This window comes from Lagopus muta, chromosome 7 (genome assembly GCF_023343835.1).
Source record: "Lagopus muta isolate bLagMut1 chromosome 7, bLagMut1 primary, whole genome shotgun sequence".
Lineage (NCBI taxonomy): Eukaryota > Metazoa > Chordata > Aves > Galliformes > Phasianidae > Lagopus > Lagopus muta.
Window position 1 is genome coordinate 27846193 of NC_064439.1, and position 22276 is coordinate 27868468.

Below are 22276 nucleotides of genomic sequence, written 5' to 3' on the forward strand. Positions count from 1 at the left end.
AGAATGCCTAACGTTAAAGCAAGAGAAGGAACAGAAAAAGCTTTTTGCACAGTTTACCAGACAAACTTCTGACTTCGCTTCCTAGCTGAGAAAATTGTTTGGGAATGTATCTAATCTAACACACCCTATAAAACTGCACAGTAGTCCCTGGTATAACTGGGAGTTGTATGGACATAAAGGTCACATCCTTTAGCAAAATTCCAGGATTTCGGCCTGCAATCCAGTACTGCCTGATGTATTTCTAAATTGTGAAGCTGTGTGCCCATTTTGGAAATTTGGTAGGTAGATTTCCCGTATACCAGTACATTAATTTTATTATGGATGAAATACAGAATACATCTGAACCCTCATAGATGTGGTAACAAATCTTTTTTTTAAATATACCTTGGCCTGATGATGAAAATATTTTACTCTAAAAATAAGTCATATATTGAATTTCAAGTATGGCAGGCACGGCATGTATCCAGGGGTACATGGAGTAAGTTTACCCCATACAATTTGTAGTCAATCAGACTTTCCAAAATGAAGTCCCATAAATATGAACATACATTGCTTGTTTGTTTTCTTTTTTTCTTTTTTTCTTTTTTTCTTTTTTTTTTTAAGTTTCCTTTATTGGTATCATAATAGTACGACCAAAATATGAGGAAATAACCATGTCATATTAAACACAGGAATACGCTTTCACAGTCATTTATTGTGCATAGCTAGTAAACATTTCCTGGCAAACAATTTAGAGAGTCCATAAATTCCATCTTAACGCTACTTCCGTAGCTACATGCACTGCACTATACACAAGGGTATTAGCTCAGTCTCTCTCATCCGGAATGGGTGGATTGGAATTGAAAAATCCCCACCCCCCCATTATAGCACCATATGTCTCGAAAGTCTATCCTCTCTCAGGGCAAACAGCTCCTCTCAGATCTGCCTGATGGATCATGACTAAAATTCTGCTGTCCCTTGCTATTTAATCTAGCAGCATTGCTGAAGTATCTATCAGGAGTACACAACAAGCCAACCGCCCCCTTTGGCTCAATCAGCAGGTCCCCACACAGAGAGTACCAGGAATATGGAATATCAGAGGGAAAGCTCACCACATCGTGATAATTTGTATTAAAAAAGCAAACAAACAACAACAACAACAAAAAACCAACCAACAACTAACTTTTAATTAGAGGTAGGGAAAATAAAATCTCTGGCTCCAGAAAATTAAGCGGCCTTCATGATTTCCTGGTTCCTCATACAATTAGTTAATCGGTATTATAGATCAGCTTTGCAGCATCTTCAAAGGTACCGAGTTTGTCAGAATTTCAGACAATTTTCTATAGATATCTTATTTTTTGCTTATGGAATGGGGGATTATTAGGGAAACAGTTTATCCATGGAGATTTTTGGAGGGTTGGATTTCTGCTCAGTTTTTTTCCAGTCCTCTTGTTGTGCGTGTCTGTCAATTTATGTTGGAAAAACACAAATCCTTTAAACAGCCCTCAAACAGCCCAGCATTTGAAGGAATTCTTAGGAAACGATCACGTTAAGGTAGAGTTCATACCGCTAGTACCAGACGCTAAGCTGACATATTTCAGCCAGTTTGTACCCTTATTACAGGTATACATTATTATCATTCCTGTTACAGCTATTATTTCCAGATTATTTTGGATTGAAAACAAAGAGTTAGCAAAAATCTGGACTCCTTCCAAAGACTAGCTCAAAAGCTCAAAGGGGTTCAGTCACCTTGTCAATGTTCTGCTTTATGATCTTTAATTTTACGGGGTATAATACTAAAACCTCTCCCCAGCACCCCTCTGAGCGCTTTTTGAGGAAGAGTTGAGTGATAAAAAAGAGGACTAAGAGCAGAAAGAGAAAGATTTTATTTCCCTGAACATGGAAGTCTTTGTTTCTGTTTTTTAAATCCTTTCATTTATTTGTATGGAATGGAACCACTATTAAACAAATAGTCCTGTTCTTAGTTACTGGCTGGATGTATTTGATAATCCACATGGTATAATCTTTAGTCGCATGTGTCTCAAATGCTCTCCTTTGGAATCTTATTAGATGAAAAACAAAAGCTTTGGAGTAACGATACGATGGATTATTGCACCTTTTGGAGCTAATCCAAATGATCAGGACATCAAAGCTTTAGAATTTTACATATTTTTTTCCTGAATTCCCCTCCGCTTGCTGCTCAGCGGCAGACCTTTCATAAGCATCTCTCATTTGCTGGCTGCTCATCTTTTACAACCTCCCTGTACTTCCTCCTAGTCCCTTCAAGGCACCAAGTTCAGCCACAAGCCCTTCAGTTGCATGCTGAAGAGAAATAGTTTGTGGTCTGCAATTTGCTCCACTTATTGTCTGATGATAAAGGCCCTAATCCCTTTCCTGGATCAGGACCTCCACCAGCTTCCTTTTATTGTGCACACAGGCAAACAGAGCAAGAAGAAAGATAACACTCCGCTTTTTCAGCACAACTTCAGCACTTATTTTCTCTTTCATGTTTTAAGTCAATTTGATTGCTTGCAAAACCTGCCAGAAAAAGACAAGTCTGATCAGAAAGAGCATGAGTAGAGAAAGTCCAGTTTTCCAGGTACTTCATCTCAGGGACTATTTTCTGCTGAGGACAGAGCATATTAATGGACCCAGTCAGCCTTAACCTCTCACAAATCAAGCAAGCATCCCTGCATGTATGAACGTCTTCTAATAAAAATTCTGCAGTGAATACTTGTCAGATTGGTGCAACACACTATTTTCTTTTACTTAGTAGTTTGCTTATGGATTTTTTTTCCCTGAATCTCCTCATGGTACAGAATAGCAATAACAAATTCAATTCATGTGTTTTATATACATTAAATAGTAGGAAATACATCTGTGTAGAAAATGTAGCTAGTTCCTGTGCTTGCAGAGTCTCTCTGGATTTACTGTATTAAAGCCAAATCTATTGTTAATCTGTTTAGCACTGATTGTATTCCTCAAATATGTTTGGTGTTTCCTTTCAGAACTGTCATATACACGTGAGTATTATACCTTCATAAAGTACTAGCACAGAATCACTAGAAACAGGTAATTGTTATCTTGCTGATAAAATACCTATAACCTCACTAATTAATTTTACTTAGTGACCGGTTGAATCATCGGTAACAATTTAGCAGGATGTCTGCTGAGATTTTTACCCTTTTTTGTCAGATGCTATGCACTGAACTGTTCCTCTTAATAGACAAGATATATAGTAAGAGAAATGAGACCGGATAATTATAAGGCAACTCTATCTAAAGTTAGAAACGTATACAAACATTCAGTTTAGGTTTTTCTTAAGAGTAATTTTGCTTGCAACACAAAAAGCAATGCAGTATTCCTCTTTAAAAATGTTTCTAGGAAATTATGTGGCAAGAATTAGGAGATGTATTCCCAAAAAGCCTTCTCAATTAATAGCACTTCTGAATAGGTTCCACTATCTTAAAGGATAGAATTAAATCACAGTGAGGTAACTGGGAATTATGGTCTAGTTAGTGAACTTTACCATGAAGCTAGTGGCAAGTTAAATCCTTATAATATGGAACAGCGCTTTTTTGACGAAAACTGCTGGAAGTCGAGCAGTTTGAGAGCTACTGACTTCAAAGAGGCTGGAATTTCAGTCCCATTTCCAGAATTCTATAATCGTTATAATTGTAGCTGCATTTTCAGTCTGTTACGCATTCCTGCTCAAAGCATTAAAAGTGAGCAATCTGCATTTGATGCTGCAAATAAGCAGGTTACAACAGGACACTGTGAATCTAGGTTCAGACTTTTATTCACACATGCACAAAACCCCTGCTTCTGTAATCTAAATCTTTCACACCTCTCAGTAACTGTGTCAACATTTTTAAAATTACACTCCGTTAGAAAGTAATAATTCAAACAGTATTTTTATCAGCCTGACATTTTATATCTCACTTTTTCTTGTCTCATTTGAAAAATTATCACTGCTGTTTAAGAAATAATTTTAAAGGCCTGTATTTCTTCCACACAAGTCATGAAATATCTTAACATGGAAAAAATACTTAAGGGGCATGGAATAATAATAACATGAGTTGGAAACTTCAGAGTGTCTGTAGTAAAACATCAGCTACATTAAGCAAATAAAAAATGACACTTTCCTTAAGTGCATCCAACATTCTACTAGATTTCAGTATGACAAAGAAAAGTCAGATAATTATAAATTAATTGCTAAATCTTCATTACATTTGGTACGAGCAAATGAATTACAATGCAATATCTCTATCTGGTGAGACAGTCAGCTTTCACAAAGTTGACGGTCAGTGTGAACCAGTTCTTTGGAGAAAGTATTCAAGGAAAAGTTTGAATGACAAATTCAGATTGCTAGAGAGCATTTTAATATCCATCTCAAAAAAAGCCCAGCAACTACCCAGAAGAAACCACCTATATTTTTGTTTAAAGTAATAAAATGACTTAGAAAGTACATGAAGGCTGATACTAAAACAAAAAGCAAACAAACCAACAAACAAACAAACTAAAAGAGACAGGGAAAAAGATAGTAATGTAAATTAGAAGCTGGGAATTAAAAAGCACTGATAAAGAAAGCCAAAGATCACAAAGGGAAAACAGACATTAGGATAATACAACCTTGAACTGAAATTATATTATGAACAAAAAAATCTTAACAATTGCATTGCTCCATTATTAAATCCAAATTACTTGGACTTTTTGTAATAGCTTTTTTATTTTGGGCATTCTCATATAGTTTTCCTCTGTATTTGGGAAGAAAAAATTCAAATGATGTATTCATATCAGATGATTATGATGAAGCTCTATTTCGGTAGTAGCACAGGAGAACGTTAAATAGCAGCTAATAAAACTAGACATTTTTAAAATCAGTAGACCTGAATAATTTGTACGGAGGTATTTTAATACATTTGGCAGAGAATCTGTCTGCACAGCTAGTGAGGATTTTTTAGTAGAACTAGGGAAGAACTAGGGAAATTCCATGGAACTATGCAAAAATTTTTGTTAATTCTTAAAAGGAATAAATGCGATGACTTAAATGTCTATAGGCATTTCAACCTCAAACTGATCTCAGTGAGGAATGGTTTCTGGGAGTACCAGCTCATTGTAATCAAAGCAGTGAAAACCGATATTTATGGAAAATTATTATGCCAAGGCTAACTAGATACTTTAATAAAAGTATATATTTGGTAAGAGAAAAGTAATTTCAGTAGTATTAAAAAATGCAGAAGAGTACTGGAAAGACTTTCAGCTATTAATAATAATATTTTGATGTATAAAAAATTATTAAAATCAGTATTGAACCTATTAAATAGATTCAAATCTGACTTTCATGTACTTAGTAAGTGGGGAATAATAATCAGTGGGGGTAATTTTAATAGTGACCAACAACACTATGGCCCTGTTCTTTTTTCCCCATCTTTGACCCTTCAATCAATAGTAAGAGAAAATATTTAGACAGTTTTCAGTTAAAATGATTGGAACATCAATAAATAAGGAGAGAGCCACCGTGGAACATGGATTGCTCAAGAAACAAGCTAAAGCTAAACAAACTGCAAATTTCAGTCCAGACAAGTGTAAAACACTGTTCTATTAACAACTTCAAGTCACTGCCACAAGGCAGTGTCCTACCACCTGAAGATCTGAAAAAGACTAGCATGGATAATGGGCTGGGAAGAGCTCTGAACACAGGAAGGTAGACGTGGGTCTGGTACAACCCATGCACACAGAACCAGAGATATATACAGTATGGTTGTTACCTCTGTCCTTGGCACAGATGCAATCAGTTCTGGAATAGTGTGTCCACAACTCAAGAAAGATTGTTGTAAAACTGGAAAAGGTTCAGAGGAAAGCAATGAGACTGATGAAAGGGCTGGAAAACGTTCCTTGTAATGAAAGACTCAAGGATCTTGATCTATTTAGGCTATCGGAGAGAAATTTAAAAGGCTACCTGATCACAGCTTATAAATAACTATGTGAAAAAAAAAAAAAAAGAAATTTGATAACACTAGGCTTTTCAGTCTGGTGACAAAGGTATAACAGAAGCCAGTGGTTAGAAGATGAAGTTGGAGAAACACACTGGAAGGTTTATATCAAAATCAAATGCTTTTCTCCATTAAAATCTTTGCTACAGTTAAGCCCCTTCATCTCTCCTCCTCCTCCCCCCCCGCAAAAAAAAAGTAATGAGTAACTGAGAAAAGTTGTGGTACCCCTCACACAGAGGGGCAGACAGAGCAGATGACCATAATAGCCTCTTAGCTTTATAGGCCAAGAATCGACGGCTTTGATTGCAGGCTTCGCTGCTCTATACTTTCTGACGCCATCACTGGGCAGATCCAACCAGCACAACGTTAATGGGAACCAGGTGGAGCCTCTTTGTGCCGCACAAGGGAGCTTCCCCCTGAAGCTACATTGGTTACCACCAGGATTTGACCAGACTTTAGGAATTCATACAGTATGAAAAGCCTGTGTCGTTCGTATTGACACCCATCATTTCTAATTACTGCATAATTCTTTGATATTTCAGTGGTTATAAAACTCTGTCTTCAGGGGTGAAATGTGGTAAATTTTATGTAAAGCGGATTTAACCCCCCCACAACACACACCTTATCGGTTCCAGAGAAAAGAAAAGAAAGGGAAAATTATGCACAAACACACAGCTCTGCTAAAGTGAGCCAGAGTTCTGGAGAGACAGCTTACTCCTTCAGCCTGTTTGTGCTCTTGAGAAGAGAGTAGGTCTGAACACTTTCCTTCAATCTCTGAAAGTTCTGAATTACCATTCTAGTTAGGATACAGGTGGAGCAACAAAGGAAAGATAAATGCTAATAAGAAAAAAAAAACTAACACATACAAACAATGCAGGACACGCACCATATGCCAGCCTCACTTTTTTCCTCTCTCTGTAACGCAGTCTAATAATATCAAACATATAGAGGGTTATTTGCACTGCCTACATTAGGCATCTGATGGAAGTGCTTTGAATAGCAGCCACTCCTTACCCACTGTTTTCCATCTTTTTTTTTTTTTTTAATTGATTGCTATGGACAAAAAATTAATTATTTAAATTTCAGAGATATAAAAGTACAGGAAAGTTTACAAATTTACGGCCAGGTCCAAGCTGATACAGTTTATCTATTAGCATTCAAATAAACAGATTGATTCCCATTTGCCCCAGCAAAAGTGTAGCCTTCAAGTTGGTTTTACAAACCAAGTTGGCTACCTGATTCTGCTGGTTAAAGCACGAACACTTTCATAAAATACAGAAAAGAACATTTTACAGTGTATGTCCATTAAGAAAAACCTCAGAGGAGGAAAAAAACAAAACAAAACAAAACCTGAACAGAAGAGGTTGTGTAGGAAACTGCAAACTGCAGAAAGTACTTCCCTTGTAGAAGCAGAGAAAAAGTGGTGAGAGATCAGCATCTATAACATTTGAAAATAATCTAATTTTTTTTTGAGGAAGACTCTTACTTCCCTTCGTAAATAAAATGTCATTTTCCTTAAATTAAAAAAAAACAAAACCCATAACACTGAATACTCTGCTGCTTCACATCAGCTAATAGATTCGTTATATACTTCACTTGTGCTGGGAGAGACGGCAACACTCTGAGCAAAGCAGAGCATGTGGATTGCAGCACACTGTAAAGCTGGGTGTTTCACAACAGCAGCAAGGGAACTCTGCATAAGTATTAATGAATGACAGTGAAGAGGAAATTCTGCATCTTCAGCGCAAGTTCTTTAATGCTAAGGTACATCAAAATGTTCCCTGTACTTCTAGAGCCCTTCTGCTAAAACGTCTCTAGCTCTAGGGACACATTGTATAAGGCAGTTATGCACCATTTAAATGCAAAAAGTGCACCCTTTACTTGGAAAAAGATGTGTGATGTGAAGTGTTTTTAAGAATAATTGAATGATTTTGTGATTCATTAAATGCTTTTTCCTCAGCAAGCAAGTAATGGCTTTTCCACTAAGCACCCAAAAGGTGAAAAGTCAAATAGTTAGAAGGAGTAAAGCGTCTTTGGGAAAAGGATCATTTACAGAGCTTTTTGTTTTATTCCTTATCTCTCTTTTTTCTCAATCTCTCTCTTTTTTTCTTTTTTTTTCTTTTTTTCTTTCTTTCCCCAAGAGGAATAAAACAATGAGGGAGGAAAAAAAATGTGAATAATTCCATGTAGAAAATTTAAAAAGATTGAGTGCTAGGGACAAAAGTATATGTGGCAGTTGTCTATTCTTTGGTTTAAGAGGAAATACAGAAAAATTGTGGCACCTAAGGCTTACTGAGTATGGCTTCACATCCATATCCCTGCTGAGACCATGGGATCAGTTCTTTTATGGGAGGAAAAAAAGAGCTGTTTTCATATATCCAATATATCTTTAAGCTAAAGTGTAAATCTTTAGTTTCTTTCCCTTTCTTTTCTTTTTCTTTTTTCATTTTCTTTTTCTCTTTAAAAAAAAAAATAGGGAAACAATACACACCTTGACTCCTGCAAAAAAGATCTTTGGCAAAATCACAAGACGCCTGCTTAAGTAATACCCAAAAGGTAACTCCATGCATTCCACTGGCCAGAAATAATTCACAGCACGATGAATCCACAAGAAAGTCAATAGGATATTATAACACTCTTAGGGGAGCTGTAGCCATAAGAGCAATGTGAGGCAATGCCTTAGCATGAGCTATCACTTTATATATGTGCTGTATACATGAGCATGAATTATATTACAACATTTGACACGCTCTGGCTTTTGATCTAATGTGACTTATGACCTCTGTCCTATTGTGACCTTTATGCCTAAATCTGTAGAGAATAGTTCAAACAATAGAACATACATAATAGATGACACCTAGATAGAAGTGTATGAGGAATATAAACACTCATGCTCAGGGCAATAGCTAGACAAAAACTGCCAGAGGTTAGGAAGATACTTCCCCTGGTATATGATATAAAGAATTTTCTTGTACCTTCCTCTGAGGCATCTGGAGCCAGGGTACTAGTCTAGATGGACCACTGCTCTGATTAGATATGGCAGTTCTAATATTTCTATGAACATATGCTAGGTGGAAAAATACAGCTTATACGTTTAAGAGAAAGATCTGCATAAGACAGGAAGGGCTCTTTGACCAGTTATAAAATCCTTGTGAGCTTTTAGCAGAAAAGCCAGTTGAACTATGTATAGATTCTGTTTCCACCCAGATCAACAGTGATTTCCAGCTGATTTCAGTAGGAGCAGGAGGAAAGCCGCAAAGAAGCCTCTCATACTGTCTCATATGGGGTGAGCACTGAGATTTCCCACAAACAAATCAAAAATTAGCAACAGTTCCTGTACACTGGGGGTCTCATGAGATTTTCCAGGTAGCCAGGTTTATTTCCTTCCATGGGAGGAAGAATTTGAAGATAGCCTTTTAGAGCTCATCTTTATCAGCCTCTGTTGCTGCTCTATTTTTCAACAGATCCTATTTGGTTAGCCTGTTCCAGCAGCTTTCCAGCTGCAGTCTTGGACTCTGAAGACCTGGCTTCCTGATCATCAACTACCTGGCTCCGCATAATAGTCCAGGGAACAGACATTCATATGCAATTAAATTGCTCTCCAAAAGAAAACTGGAGAGCTAGAGGTACTGTTGGCATGCTGTAGAACAGCAGGAAGATGAAATTCAACTGACAGTCTATATAGCAAAAGACGGCAGTCTTTGGCTAAAACATAGAATTATACTGCATCTTGGAAAAAAAGCATGGACAGGAAAGCAGCCACGGAATGAAGGTATCCATAACACCTCAGCTGGAAAAGTTTTCAGCATTTTTCACCAGATGGATATAGGCACATTAGTAAAACTTTGCTCATAAATCATATTTTCAAGATTATTGTCGCAGCCTTAAGACCTGAAATTTACTATATATTTATAAACCAGAAAAGATATTGCTTGGCTGTGCCAGGTGTAAATATAAATTTATAAATTAATTTAGCTAAAGTGATTTAGAGATAAACAGAATAGAGCAAGGATAGACTTCAATTTTTGCTAAAACTGAATTTATTTCAGTATAATTCCATCTTATTAGTTAAAATGAAACAAGCTGCTGAAACTGCAGCTGAGCCTTGTATAACAGTATTTTTATTTGTTCAAAACAAACTGTATATGGCTAGATTCTCTCATACTGCTGGCTGGGCTGTAGCTGTGTCGAAAATATAAGGAGTTTACCCCAAAGAAAACATGGTGTAGGACAGAAAGATACTCTATTAAGCAAGACCTAGAGATGGCAGACTGCCCTTTCTGATGGAATATTTGCATATATGCAAGCTATTAATACCATCTCCTATGCTTAACAAAATAAACAACCCCTGGGTCAGTCAAATCTCAGGTAATGCCTGACATCTACACATTAGATATTCCTGATGTGCTATTGGCAGTGTGATATGAAGTGGTGCTGGAAAGTGAGATGTTGCAAATTACAAGTTGGCTGGACTGAATTTTGCTGTCGTCTTCTCATAATAACTGCTCCTATGGGGGATAGACACAAAGTTTGCTAACTTCCTCTGTTTTAAAATCATTATTACAGAAAATGGCCAACTGTAAATAAAGCCCATTTTGTAATTTATTACATTTTTCTTGATGTATTTCTGCTCTTAGAACTAAAACTAGATATTGTTGTGCTGGTTAAATAATATAGAGGTTAAAAACAGGTTAAGTGGTGAAAAGATTAGGCATCCTGAACTGAGATTCACCTCATGTAACTTAAGCCATTTGTGGCACAGACGACAATAAGCAAACTTGCAGTTGGAAGAAGCAGACACTTCCAAGCACAGCTCGTCTGACTTACTGCAAATACCTACTTCACAGAGGCGCTCCCCAGGCTCTGCTGCCTAAATTTCCAAAGAGCTCATGGTAGCAGAAGCAGAGGCCGGTGAAGAGGTCAGCTTTCTCCACCCTGCTGCAGCAATACTGTTGTCTCCAGAGCCCCAAGAAAAGACAACACTTCTCTCACCATTGCACTACCAGGAAACAAATCTACAAATACGTGGATTGCACGATATCCTGTCAATAATCTAGCTGAGGGGTTGAAGTGTACAGTTATCTAAATATATAAGAAAGCACATGGGTTGTAAAATAATAGGCTGTCAGCAGCACATGCCAATCTATTTAGCATGAATTGAGACAGAGAGGTATTACAGAGAGAAAGCCGACACCAGTGGAGTTTCTATTCCCCCTATGACACTGAGCATGAACCTTGCCTCCAGACCCTTTGTCTTCACACTTCTTTGACATTGTTCCTTTCCCTGTGTTCCTTCTGACTCTCTGCTTTCAAACTGTTCCTCAGACACCTGGGCTTTTTTGATAAATTTCCTAAGCAGTGCTTTGGAACTATGCATTTTTGATCTCACAGATGTATGAACTGAGACATCGTATTTAGTTTAAAGAAAATAAAATGTCAGAACTCAGTATATACTCAGAGCAGAATTGAATGATATAATCTGTTTCCTGGAAAGTAGTTACACTGAACAAATAATAGGGACTTTAAAAAAGAAAAAAGAAACCTGAAAAAGTGCAATAGATTCTAGTCGTTCCAAAACACATTTTTATACTCTTACCCAATGTGACACAAAATACACAACATTTCATTGGTACAAAATAGTCTATTTTCATGTGAGAGGAGAGGAGAGGAGAGGAGAGGAGAGGAGAGGAGAGGAGAGGAGAGGAGAGGAGAGGAGAGGAGAGGAGAGGAGAGGAGAGGAGAGGAGAGGAGAGGAGAGGAGAGGAGAGGAGAGAAGAGGAGAGGAGAGGAGAGGAGAGGAGAGGAGAGGAGAGGAGAGGAGAGGAGAGGAGAGGAGAGGAGAGGAAAAGGGAATCAAGGTCTATGATTCACAAAAAAGGAGGAGTATTCATACCCATTTTACACAGAATCAGGGCTGATGTTCCTGCCTGGGGAGAAGTTTTGATTCTCTTTTTGTCATGCTAACATGGTGCATCCCCTCTTACAAATATCTTTGTATTGAAGGCAGAAAATGTGATATTATATATCTAAAAGTAGGAGATGGAAGTGCAGTTCAATACAATGATTCTATAGCAGGGAGATAAATCAAAGCTATAATGAACAGAAAAAGTGGTGGACAAATGAACTGAAATTACACTGGGTGTTCCTTAAACAAATAAGAGGATACAGATAAAGCTTCCTTGCTTTTTGACAATGTTGTTCACTAAAACCTCTTTAAAAAAACTAAACAGCTGCATGAGAAGACAGGAAGTTTTGCACCTTATTTGGTTAAAGGATAGAGGCAATTCAATGATTAATTTTCGAACTGGGAGGAGGTCTTTGTTTGAGCACTCAGAGATGCCACTACATAAATCTGTGTTGTCCCTAAATATTGCTTCCTGCTTGCAGTTCCACTCAGTATATACATTTTCTGCTTGTCACTATCGCAAGAAAAAAAGAGTAGCAACAGAAGATGAAGCTCATGGAAAAGCTACTGTGAAAGGCTGCTTAAAAGACTAAGACTTAGCTTGGAAAAGAGGCAACAAGGAAGCAGTATGATAGAGGTCTTGAAACCTTAAGTGGTGTAGAAAGGGCTAATAAACAATATGACTCCTCCAACAGAGGAACTGCTGGGAATTCAATGCAGTAGGTAGTAACTCCAATATGATCAGAGGCAGGTAGTTTCTCATATAGATGGAACAGATCTTGTGGATGATAAAAATTTGCAGGGATTCAAAGAGTCACCAGTGGAATTTACAGAATTAAGCAGTATGTGTATGTGTCCAAAGTGCCCCTTCATGGTCACAAAAGTACAGTGTTCTCTGCAGGTTGTTACTTTCTTCACCATGGACACAGACCAGATTTGGCACATTTGGATCCGGAGAAGTGGTAGGTCAGGCATACTGCAGACATACTGATGTAGCAGCTATATGGCCACTTCAAAAATTTTATCTTTGACTGCTGGCAATCCAAAACATTACAACATTTCCAAATAATTTTTTATGCATAGCAAAGGGGAAAAGTCCTTTTCATACAGATATTTGAAAGAGCAGTAGAGTCTGAGTTTTGCTTTTATATTTTTTAGAACAGCAGTTCCTCTTGTTTGATCAGGGTAGCAGATCCCAAAATCACATGCGGGCAAAGAGCAGAATGCCATCAGCACCACATCTTAAGCTATGTAAATGTTCACAAAATGGAGGAAATAGAAATGATGAATTAAGTGAGAGGCTTTTGTTATGATTCTTTTAGGTTTTAAGGGTGAAAAATTGAGAATGGATCTCCTCAGAGAGGAAGGAGAGAGAATGGCACATCTAAAGGACGCAATTTATCATCCTGAACACTGGTGACATTTCCATAGGCAGCTGAAGACTAAATATGTCTGTTTTTTTCAACTTGTGCTGGTAAAAGAAAGGAGCCTTATGCTCTCATTTTTAAAAGGGATATCCACAATAAAGTGAGCATAAATCAGTACACAAACTACTAGTAGAGTTGTAGCTAGCATGCTTAGCTCCATAGCATTTTCCTGCATGGTTATTTTGGAAGGAAAGGAATTTGTTTATTTTTGAGGTCATTTTTTATGCTTTTTATCTAAGAGGCCTGTGATGTGTTAGAAAGCATCATGCACACAGAGGAACTGCAGCTCTTCCTGTAAATTCAACAAACTGGTATTTGCTGAAAGAGGCCTCTGAATGATTTACTTTTTTCACAAAGAGAGGTGAAGAGTAGAAGAGGGGTGGGAAAACAACAGATTTTTTAAATTATATTAACACTCACTACCTGCAAAAGCATTTGTAGAGAGTTACCCAAATCTCTTGTGGGCATTTCAGCATAAGTCCAATACAGAAATGCACCAGAAATGAATGACTAGTTGATTGGGCTACGGGCCAGTCTCAGCTACAACTGTATGGTATCATAAAACACCTTGGCCCCTTCCACAAGAAGAAATAATCAAGTCTCCAAGATACTGTGTTCCCAAGCAATGTGGTTTTTCCAGGTAATTCTCATTTTCTGAGTCACTGTTAATTTTCTTTAGGCCAATGTACAGTTCACATTCCTGCTACAAAGGGCAACACCTTGAAAAAGAACTGAGATGGTCAGAAAGCAATAGAAAAAGAATGCTAGGAGCAATTACTTCCTCCAAAGACACCAGGAGTCACTTGGGTGTTTTAAAAACATAGGTTAGATTCAACCAGAAGGCTCAGGAAGCCAACCTCGTTTCCTCCCCCTTGGTTTTCTCCCCATGTGGAGCCAGCAGTTCCCTGGACAAGCCTTGCCAGCAGCTTGTACCACTGCTCCACTCAAGCAGTCTCTGTCCTTCTCAAGATTCTGTCCAACTGGGAATGAATAGTGTTTTGTTACTAAAGTTATTGCATTAAGACTCACCACCATTGACAAGTCAGTAAAATTTTCTCCCTATAACTTATTCTAACCACACAAATCTATCAGAAAAAAAAAGACCCACATGTTTCTATATAAAGTTGTTCCAGCAATTATTTTAATTAAATGATTATTATCTTCTCTATGTTATTAGAATACACAGTAGTAGCCCAATGCTTGCAAAGATTTACATTTGTGTTGGAATAATATTCATGAATTGGGAATTAAAAAGTCTCACTCAAACGTGCCTTCATACAGTGGGCCAAATAAAGCAAAGTTGTTCAACAAGGGACTTCTGTGTTAGAGACCTTGAAAATAATGACTTAACAGTATGCTAACTTGTTGAAAAGAATCTCATCAGAGGTCTCTCCAGCTATGACATGTTATGGATTTACTTTGGACTGAGCCAATGGCCTGAGGTATGCCATCACGATGAAGGAATACAACTTGAAAGATATATATGTCTGTTTTAAGTAGGAATGTTCATTCATTAGCTCACTGCTTCATTCACTAAGCTATGCACAAACTGCTACACAAATGAATGATTCAATACAGATGCCTACAGCACATAGCAGTAAGTAAGGAGCAAGGTGCTTGCCGTCATGACTCTCCTGGTGAGACAGGGAAGCAATTTCTTTGTGGCTGTGTTGCAAGGCAGCAGCCTAAAATGGAAGAATACAAACTAGAGCAGGTAAAGTATTTTTCAAACAAAAATGACCCACACATTCATATGCTGTCAATCCCTCCTCACATGTCTTGGATGATATGAATTTATTGGGAAAGGGGAGCAGGGGGTAGAAGAAGAAAGTCATTTCAAGGCCCAGGCTGAGCAAAACTGCTCAAAACAGCAGCTCCAGGGGTCACTGAAATAACATACAAGCTTTCATGGTGCAAAGTATGCTAAAGTGAGCAATGCAGTTTGTTTCCACATGTTCCCACCCTCAGTGTGTCATTTTCTAAATAATACAGATGAAATCTTTGAAAACTTTCTTTAGGGGGCCAAACTGTTCAAAAATGGGCAAAAACTGCACAGAATAATTTTCTAGGATGTAAAAGCAGAAGAAACAAGTAAAATCACATAGTGCTTGTATTTAGAATTTTCAATGTTAATATAATAATTTGTCAAAGCTTACAGAGAACGCTCTTTTTCCTCGAAAGTTTCCAAGTTTAAGAAGTATTCCAGAGGAGAAATTTTAACAAATATCAAACACTGGCAGGAGAATCACAAGAGGAAGCAGAGAAAAGACCAAGTGATGTAAATGATAAAAGTTTTCAAGAAAAGAACGGTGAAATGGCTGCCTATTTGAAGAAACATTGCACTTTACCTATTCTTTTGAAGTCATAAAGTACTGTAACTAAGACTACTAAGAAGTCAATTTGGTAACTGGCTCTAGAAGGTGTTTTAATGAGAGGGCTTAGAATATAAATGAAGGCAAATTCTCACAAGGAAGCAGTGCACAAATGTTTACTTTTTTATTTTTGTAACTAAAAAGAAGTCTGCCTATTACAGTAAAAACAGTAAAAAGTGCATTAGATAACATTAGAAAGAGATGTGAGCCAATAGAATTTTGATTTAGCCTATAACTGTAGAACTGAAGACACGATTGACATTTTAACTTGTAGACCTACCCAAAGATAGCGCTAGAGGACTTAGGTTTTCTAAAAGCATAAATGTGCCATTGCAGCTTTATAGCGATTTTTCATTATGTTTTTTCACCATAGTTTCTCTTAGGAAAAACAAACAAACAAGTCCCAGACTTTTAATGGCCTTCCCTAGCAAAATACTGTAACTGCTAATACTCCTGGTGAACAATGGAGTAGAATGAAGTGCCAGTGGAGGGCCTGATTTAAGAAGGACAGAAGATCATAAACACACATGCACTATATTTGTATACTTTTTTTTTTTTTAGGCAGATCCAGCTGTGCTCCAGCTCTTTTTTGAGTAGCTAAAAACAATTGCACCTCTGTATACACAACCAGTATGCATTAAATCCAGTTTTTTTTTTTTTTTTTTTTTTTTTGTTTTGTTTTGTTTTGTTTTTTGCAGTGGACACTGTGTTTGACATGTATGCTTTTAACTTAGCTTGGATACACCAGTCTAGACTGCACCAAACAAAAATGATTTGAATTGGAAAAAATAAGGAAGTCAGATGCACTCATAAGCAAAAACACAACCTTTTGTTGGTGACAGATCAAAAACAGTCCTCCTTTCTTCTGTCACTTAACATGATTTTCTTTTTCCATGTTACTTTTTATTGTGATAGTGACATTCAGAGTACCTATTTATACTGTTGTCTTTCTTACTGCAGTGTACCTTGGTTACTTTTTCTTTAGCTATATTATAAAGCCCAGACATGGCTTTTGGCCCTCTAACTTGACTAACTAGAAATTAGATAATGAGAAGCAACAATTTCCACATCAGCTAAAATACCTATCTTAGACTGGGTGTTCTTCTGAGAGATATGCTGCAGCTCAATTTAAGAATTGCAGCAGATGGAAAATCCAGCACATTGGTATGTCAGAATTTATTCCAGACATTAATTAGTATAACTTGATACTTCTGCTCTGTTTCCAACTGTCAAATTTTCAGAAGTTCCATTTTTATTATTAACTAGTTAATAATCAAGTGAGAATAATAACTGACATTTCAACTCAGTTGAAATATTTTATTACTTAACTAAAGAGAAATGATCAAGAACATCCTTCCATAAAGGATAATGTGATAAAATCTCCAAACCTGAGTAAATCAGTTGAGTTTCTTTGGTGGCTCATTATAGGGCACATTTTCCAGACCTCATTTTTTTTCTTCCAGCTTTCTTCTGAGCTCATTTCAGTTTGTCAGTGTCCTTCTCAAAGTGTAAATGCCAGAACTGGACAGAGTATTCCAAGAATGCTCTCTCTAATGACATAGACAGAGGGAATATCACCCTCTCCATCCACATGCTTAGACATGGAAAGACTGCATCTGACATTTTAATCACAGTATCACTCTGGTAGTTCAGTTTCAAAATACTAATTTTTTTTTTCTAGAGTACCTGCTCTAGAAGATTCAGCACTACATAAATTCATGGTCCTTTGGTCTCAGATCTGGGTACGCAAATATATCTTGTTTTAATGAATCCACCCCAATGAGCATTACTGACTAGCTCATTCTTCTTTTGTCATCATTAGTTGTTTGTCCATCTATTATGTCACCTGTAAGTTTTGCTAGTAACATTTTCACATTTTCCAGACTTTGCTAAAGGTACTGCACAGTACTGGACAAAGATCTGATCCTTACAGGACTAAATTAGAAATATCCTGCATGGCTATCCCATATCTATGCTTATTTCTTTTGTGCCTCCATTTTAACTAGTCTTAACTTTTTAAGTACATTTCAATTGCAAATATCAGCATTAATATTTTCTAATCCTTTGCCATTTCCCCAGTATTCTATAAATTAAAAAATGATCATTATGCTGAAATAAATCACCTTTGGTAACATCAAGGCTATTATCTGTTCCTTCCCACTGGAAAAAAACAAAACAAAAAACAAAAAGAACAACACAAAAAACACCTAGCATACATGTTCAGCATTGCTTCTAGCTGCAGTGGAATAGAAAATGCTTATCACTAGCTTCAAGATAGAAATCGATCTTGGTGTCTTATTCTAGAATAACAGATGTGTATGAGTACATCTACCTTCTGCACACCATGATCAATGATTTTGCTTTTCTCTCTGAGTACTGGATTTAAACCATTACATCAGAATTTTTATATACTTAAAATGTTGTTTCTTATTTTCCTCAGCCCTCTACAGAGTTTTTCAAAGATAGTTCCAGTTTCCTGTATCAATTGTTCATATTTCTCTAGAGCTGCTTTTAAGCTTACTGCTATTACTCTTGTTTTTACATTTGTGATTTTTCACTACTGCCATCATTTTTCTTCTCAATCAATGGCATATTTTTAGGCTGGAGATATCTTTTAGAGGGTATTTTGACGCTGAATTTATCAAGTACGAATTATATTTCACAGTTTCCTGTTTAAATGTTTCCTGTCACATAATTTTACTCACAGTGTTTCTCAATCTTGAGAAATCAGTTTTCTAAAAGGTCTAATATATACATTACTAGTAAAGTGTTGTCAAAGCAGATATTGGTGAATCACATACATATTTCTGATGGGAAAAAAATAACAACATCCTTCTATTTCCCAAAAGAAACACTGAAATAAGGATAACTGTAAAAATACCCTGAGTTTGTCTTTTTGTTTGTTTTGTTTTAGGATCTCTCACCAAATTAAATTAGTAATACCTTGTTTTCTAAGAATTTATCAGCTTGCACTGATTTGTCTTACGGAAAGACATACACTAATTTAGAAGTTTATCCTAATCACAAGATCCTTTTCCCTGCTCTGATTGATGTTCTTCGTGACCTTGAAAAAGTCAGTCAGTCATTCTATGCTTCAATTTCCCATCAGTTAAGTGAAAATTACTGTTAATATTGCATACATGTGCATAAAGCTAATCATACCAAAGATTTTCTATTTCCTTTCCTTATGTAGGAAGAGTTCAAAACATTACCAAAAAAAAAAAAACCAAAAACCTGTATTAATATATTCTACACAATTTTCAAAGGCTGTATTAGTAGCACTGTAGTTAATTTATGAATCGGTGGATTATTTGACTTTCCATTGAGTGTCACAGAAAGTAAGTTTAGGCCTCGCTGTCTGGATCTTAAATTTGACTGAGTTGTGTTAAAAAGCTCATACAGCTAGGCATGTGACAACCTCACTGAGTACACTGAAGAGCATTACTTATTCCTTCCAAAATCAGAGTAAACTTGCATTACATTTTCCCTTTTTCCAATTAATAGCCCAGAAATAATTTATGTGCTTTGAAAAAAAATAGAATCACTTGGGGCCAAACCCACACTGTCTATTGGAGATTCACCAGTGAAATTGGAGAGAAAATAGACATAACTTTTACAGAATCATAGAAAAATGGTGAATGTAAATGTGAAATACTGCCTGTCATCAGCCCTCAGATTCTCAGTTTATGTTAGCTGATCCGACAAGCAACACTGTCTTTACACATTTAATTAAAGTGTACATAGGACAAACACAAGTCATTTCATACAGGCCACCAAATATGTTTCTTGTTACCACAGCTTCAAAAGTGACTTGCTCAGATTTAGCTCCTATGTCAAGAACTCTTGTTTGTTTTTTCCTTTAGATAGCAAACACACATCTGGCACATAACCACTTCAATTTTGACAGGACAGATTTTGTCTTTTTTTCTATCAATTACTACAGATCTCAGCTCAAATCAGAGCACATCTACCTTTAAAGTACACAAAATTCAAATTCCAAACCCAAACATTTTAAATTTTAGCGTCTGATGCAGATTTTGAATGCTGAAGATTTGGTGTTTCCATTCTAGCTTGAAGTTTTATGCAACAAAAAAACAGGAACATCAGAGTTCGCAGGTGTTCTTACATGCATGTACACCTTTCACTGTGTTTAAATAAGCTTATATAATCAGGAACTCGGTTAATAATATCTCATTTATGAATTTGCCTATTTAACTGAAAATACCCTATTAATTTTAGTTCACTAAAACATAACCCAGCTGTAACTTGACCCATTTTGAGTAGCTATACTTAAACCAGTGTTATGTTTTTAGTACTAAAGACTGATAACTTGATAGCTCCCTAGGGTTTGTTGGTTACGGTTTAAGCACAGAGCTGACATTACATGCTATTTTTCTGAAAATCCCAGCAGTAATATTACAGATGAGATACTGGTATGTCAAGGCATATTCAACAATTAAGTTGGAATGTGGATATCTTCAAACAAATAGCATCATTCACTATCCTACAATGTAATTCATTTTTAGATCTCTTTAATCCTATGAAAATGGAACTGTAAACCCTAACAAAAACAGTAGTTCAGGAGAGTTCTTTGGGCCCAGACAAAACCAGCCTGGATTCTGTCGTCCTCACTGATGGTGAACAGTAAGTTACACTGTAAATACTCCTCATTATTTCAGTATGAATAAAGGTCACAGAATGTGGTGTTTAGGGATTACATAATAATTTTTCATCTGCATTTCCCAACGTGTTTAGTATGCATTACTCATTCATCCTGCTTCTCAATTGGGAAGCTGATGTAAAGTTAGATCAAATGAGGTATCCTACGTTATTCAACAAGACAAAGGGAGCCAAGGACCTCATTTCTTCTTCTAAACTGATTTTAATAGAACGGGTTGTATTCTATTAACATTTTTTTCTGCTTGACATATCCCAAAAGCTACATTTCAAAGAAAATAGAGGCCCGCCATGTCTATCTTTATTAGTCATTTCTTAACACATCAGTGAATGTAAGCAATGATGCTGCCTGATCATGACAAACACTTCAGTCCAAACACAGAAGAAAAAAATAACCATACATAGCAAATCTATGAATCTGAATGATTTAAGGCTTTCATTCAGATTAATGGAGGGTTTTATTCTATTTCCCAGAATTTATGTGTTTGTTTTTTCATATTAAAGGAAGTTTCTAGCTTCTGGTTGTGAAGATAGCCTTGACAATGTAAACCAACATACTTTCATCTTGTTGAGCCCTCATCCTTACCAGCTAAAACAATAGCATCAAGCACAGTTAACTTCCCCCATTCATCTTACTGGAGTGTCAGCCTTGAAGCATAAACATGCACACTTAAGTACCAACACTGTTAACCAATTCACTGCTTAATATAACATGAAAAATATCCAGTCAGCACAATTAGCGTCTGGATGTTTGTGATGTTCATCCCATGCTATAACTTGATAATCTTTAATAAAATAATGTATTCAAAATGAATATATTGAAATAAGTATGCATATAATGAAATATTAATAAAAAAATAGAGAACAATCTAGTAAGCCTAAGGTCTGTTTTTCTGCATAATGTCACATACTAAAGATTTGGTATGCTTTTCAAACAGCTCCTCTTGCATATTCAAAAGTCTCTAAGCAGTGACTCACCTATTTCCTACTTCTAACTCATGCAGTCCACAATCAATTTCTTGACTTCCATGACAAAAATGTCACTACACATATATATTTAACCTCTTCAAGAGAAGTGTTCAAAATTTGCCTGAAAGGACTTGAATACTCATTTATACTGAAATGGTTGAAAAAAAAGAAAAAAGAGAGACATTGTAAAAAATTAAGAGAGAAATTATTAAAAAAACACCAACATCATCTTGGCAGTACTGAAGTATTGCAAAGGTAATGAGGGAAACAAAGAGACTACAAGAAATTTGCCCCATCTTCTTAAACCTTTCAGACAAAAATAAATAATATTCAGTTATTATACATCAGAATCAGTTTTTCTCTTGAGAAACCAAAACACTTTAATGTGCCCATTTTACAGATGAAAAAAGTGAGGTTTTAACCTGAAAAGGTCATTCAACAGGAGAGCAAAAGCAGAGGCTGTGAAGAACACAAAATTCCAACACATCTGTCAACTTACTGGATCACTCTACCTCTGTACAGGTGGAGTTTTGTGCATTTATTGCAAACTCCATTAATATCTGATAGGAAAGAGGCTAAGCTGCCCTCCACCTCTTTACCTTGAATCTCTGTATTGTAACATGAACCCACAGCCACAGCGCCAAACACAAGTGCCAAATCTTGCTACCAGAAAGCAAGAAATATTCATGCTTTTCCAGTACTGCCAGCCTGACAGAGGACAAGGCTGGTGGAGGAAATCAGCCTCTATTATTGAAAACATTTCATGAGGTCCCCAAACAATGGAAGTAAACTTTAACAGGAACCAAAAGCATATTCCTGATTCCTCTCTCTGTATTGTTCAGTGCTCAGACCAGGAACAAATTAATCTAATTAATACACGCTGTGTGTACCTGATTCCTGGATGTGTATCTATGTTTCCCGCTAGAGATTTTTCTTTTCTTCTCATCTGCA

At 36.5% G+C, this 22276-nt stretch overlaps 1 long non-coding RNA gene across 1 annotated transcript in view; it reads left to right on the forward strand.

Moving 5' to 3' along the window:
• LOC125696163 (uncharacterized) overlaps window positions 1-22276 on the forward strand; it is a 36486-nt gene that overhangs the window by 6780 nt on the left and 7430 nt on the right. The window lies entirely within an intron of this gene.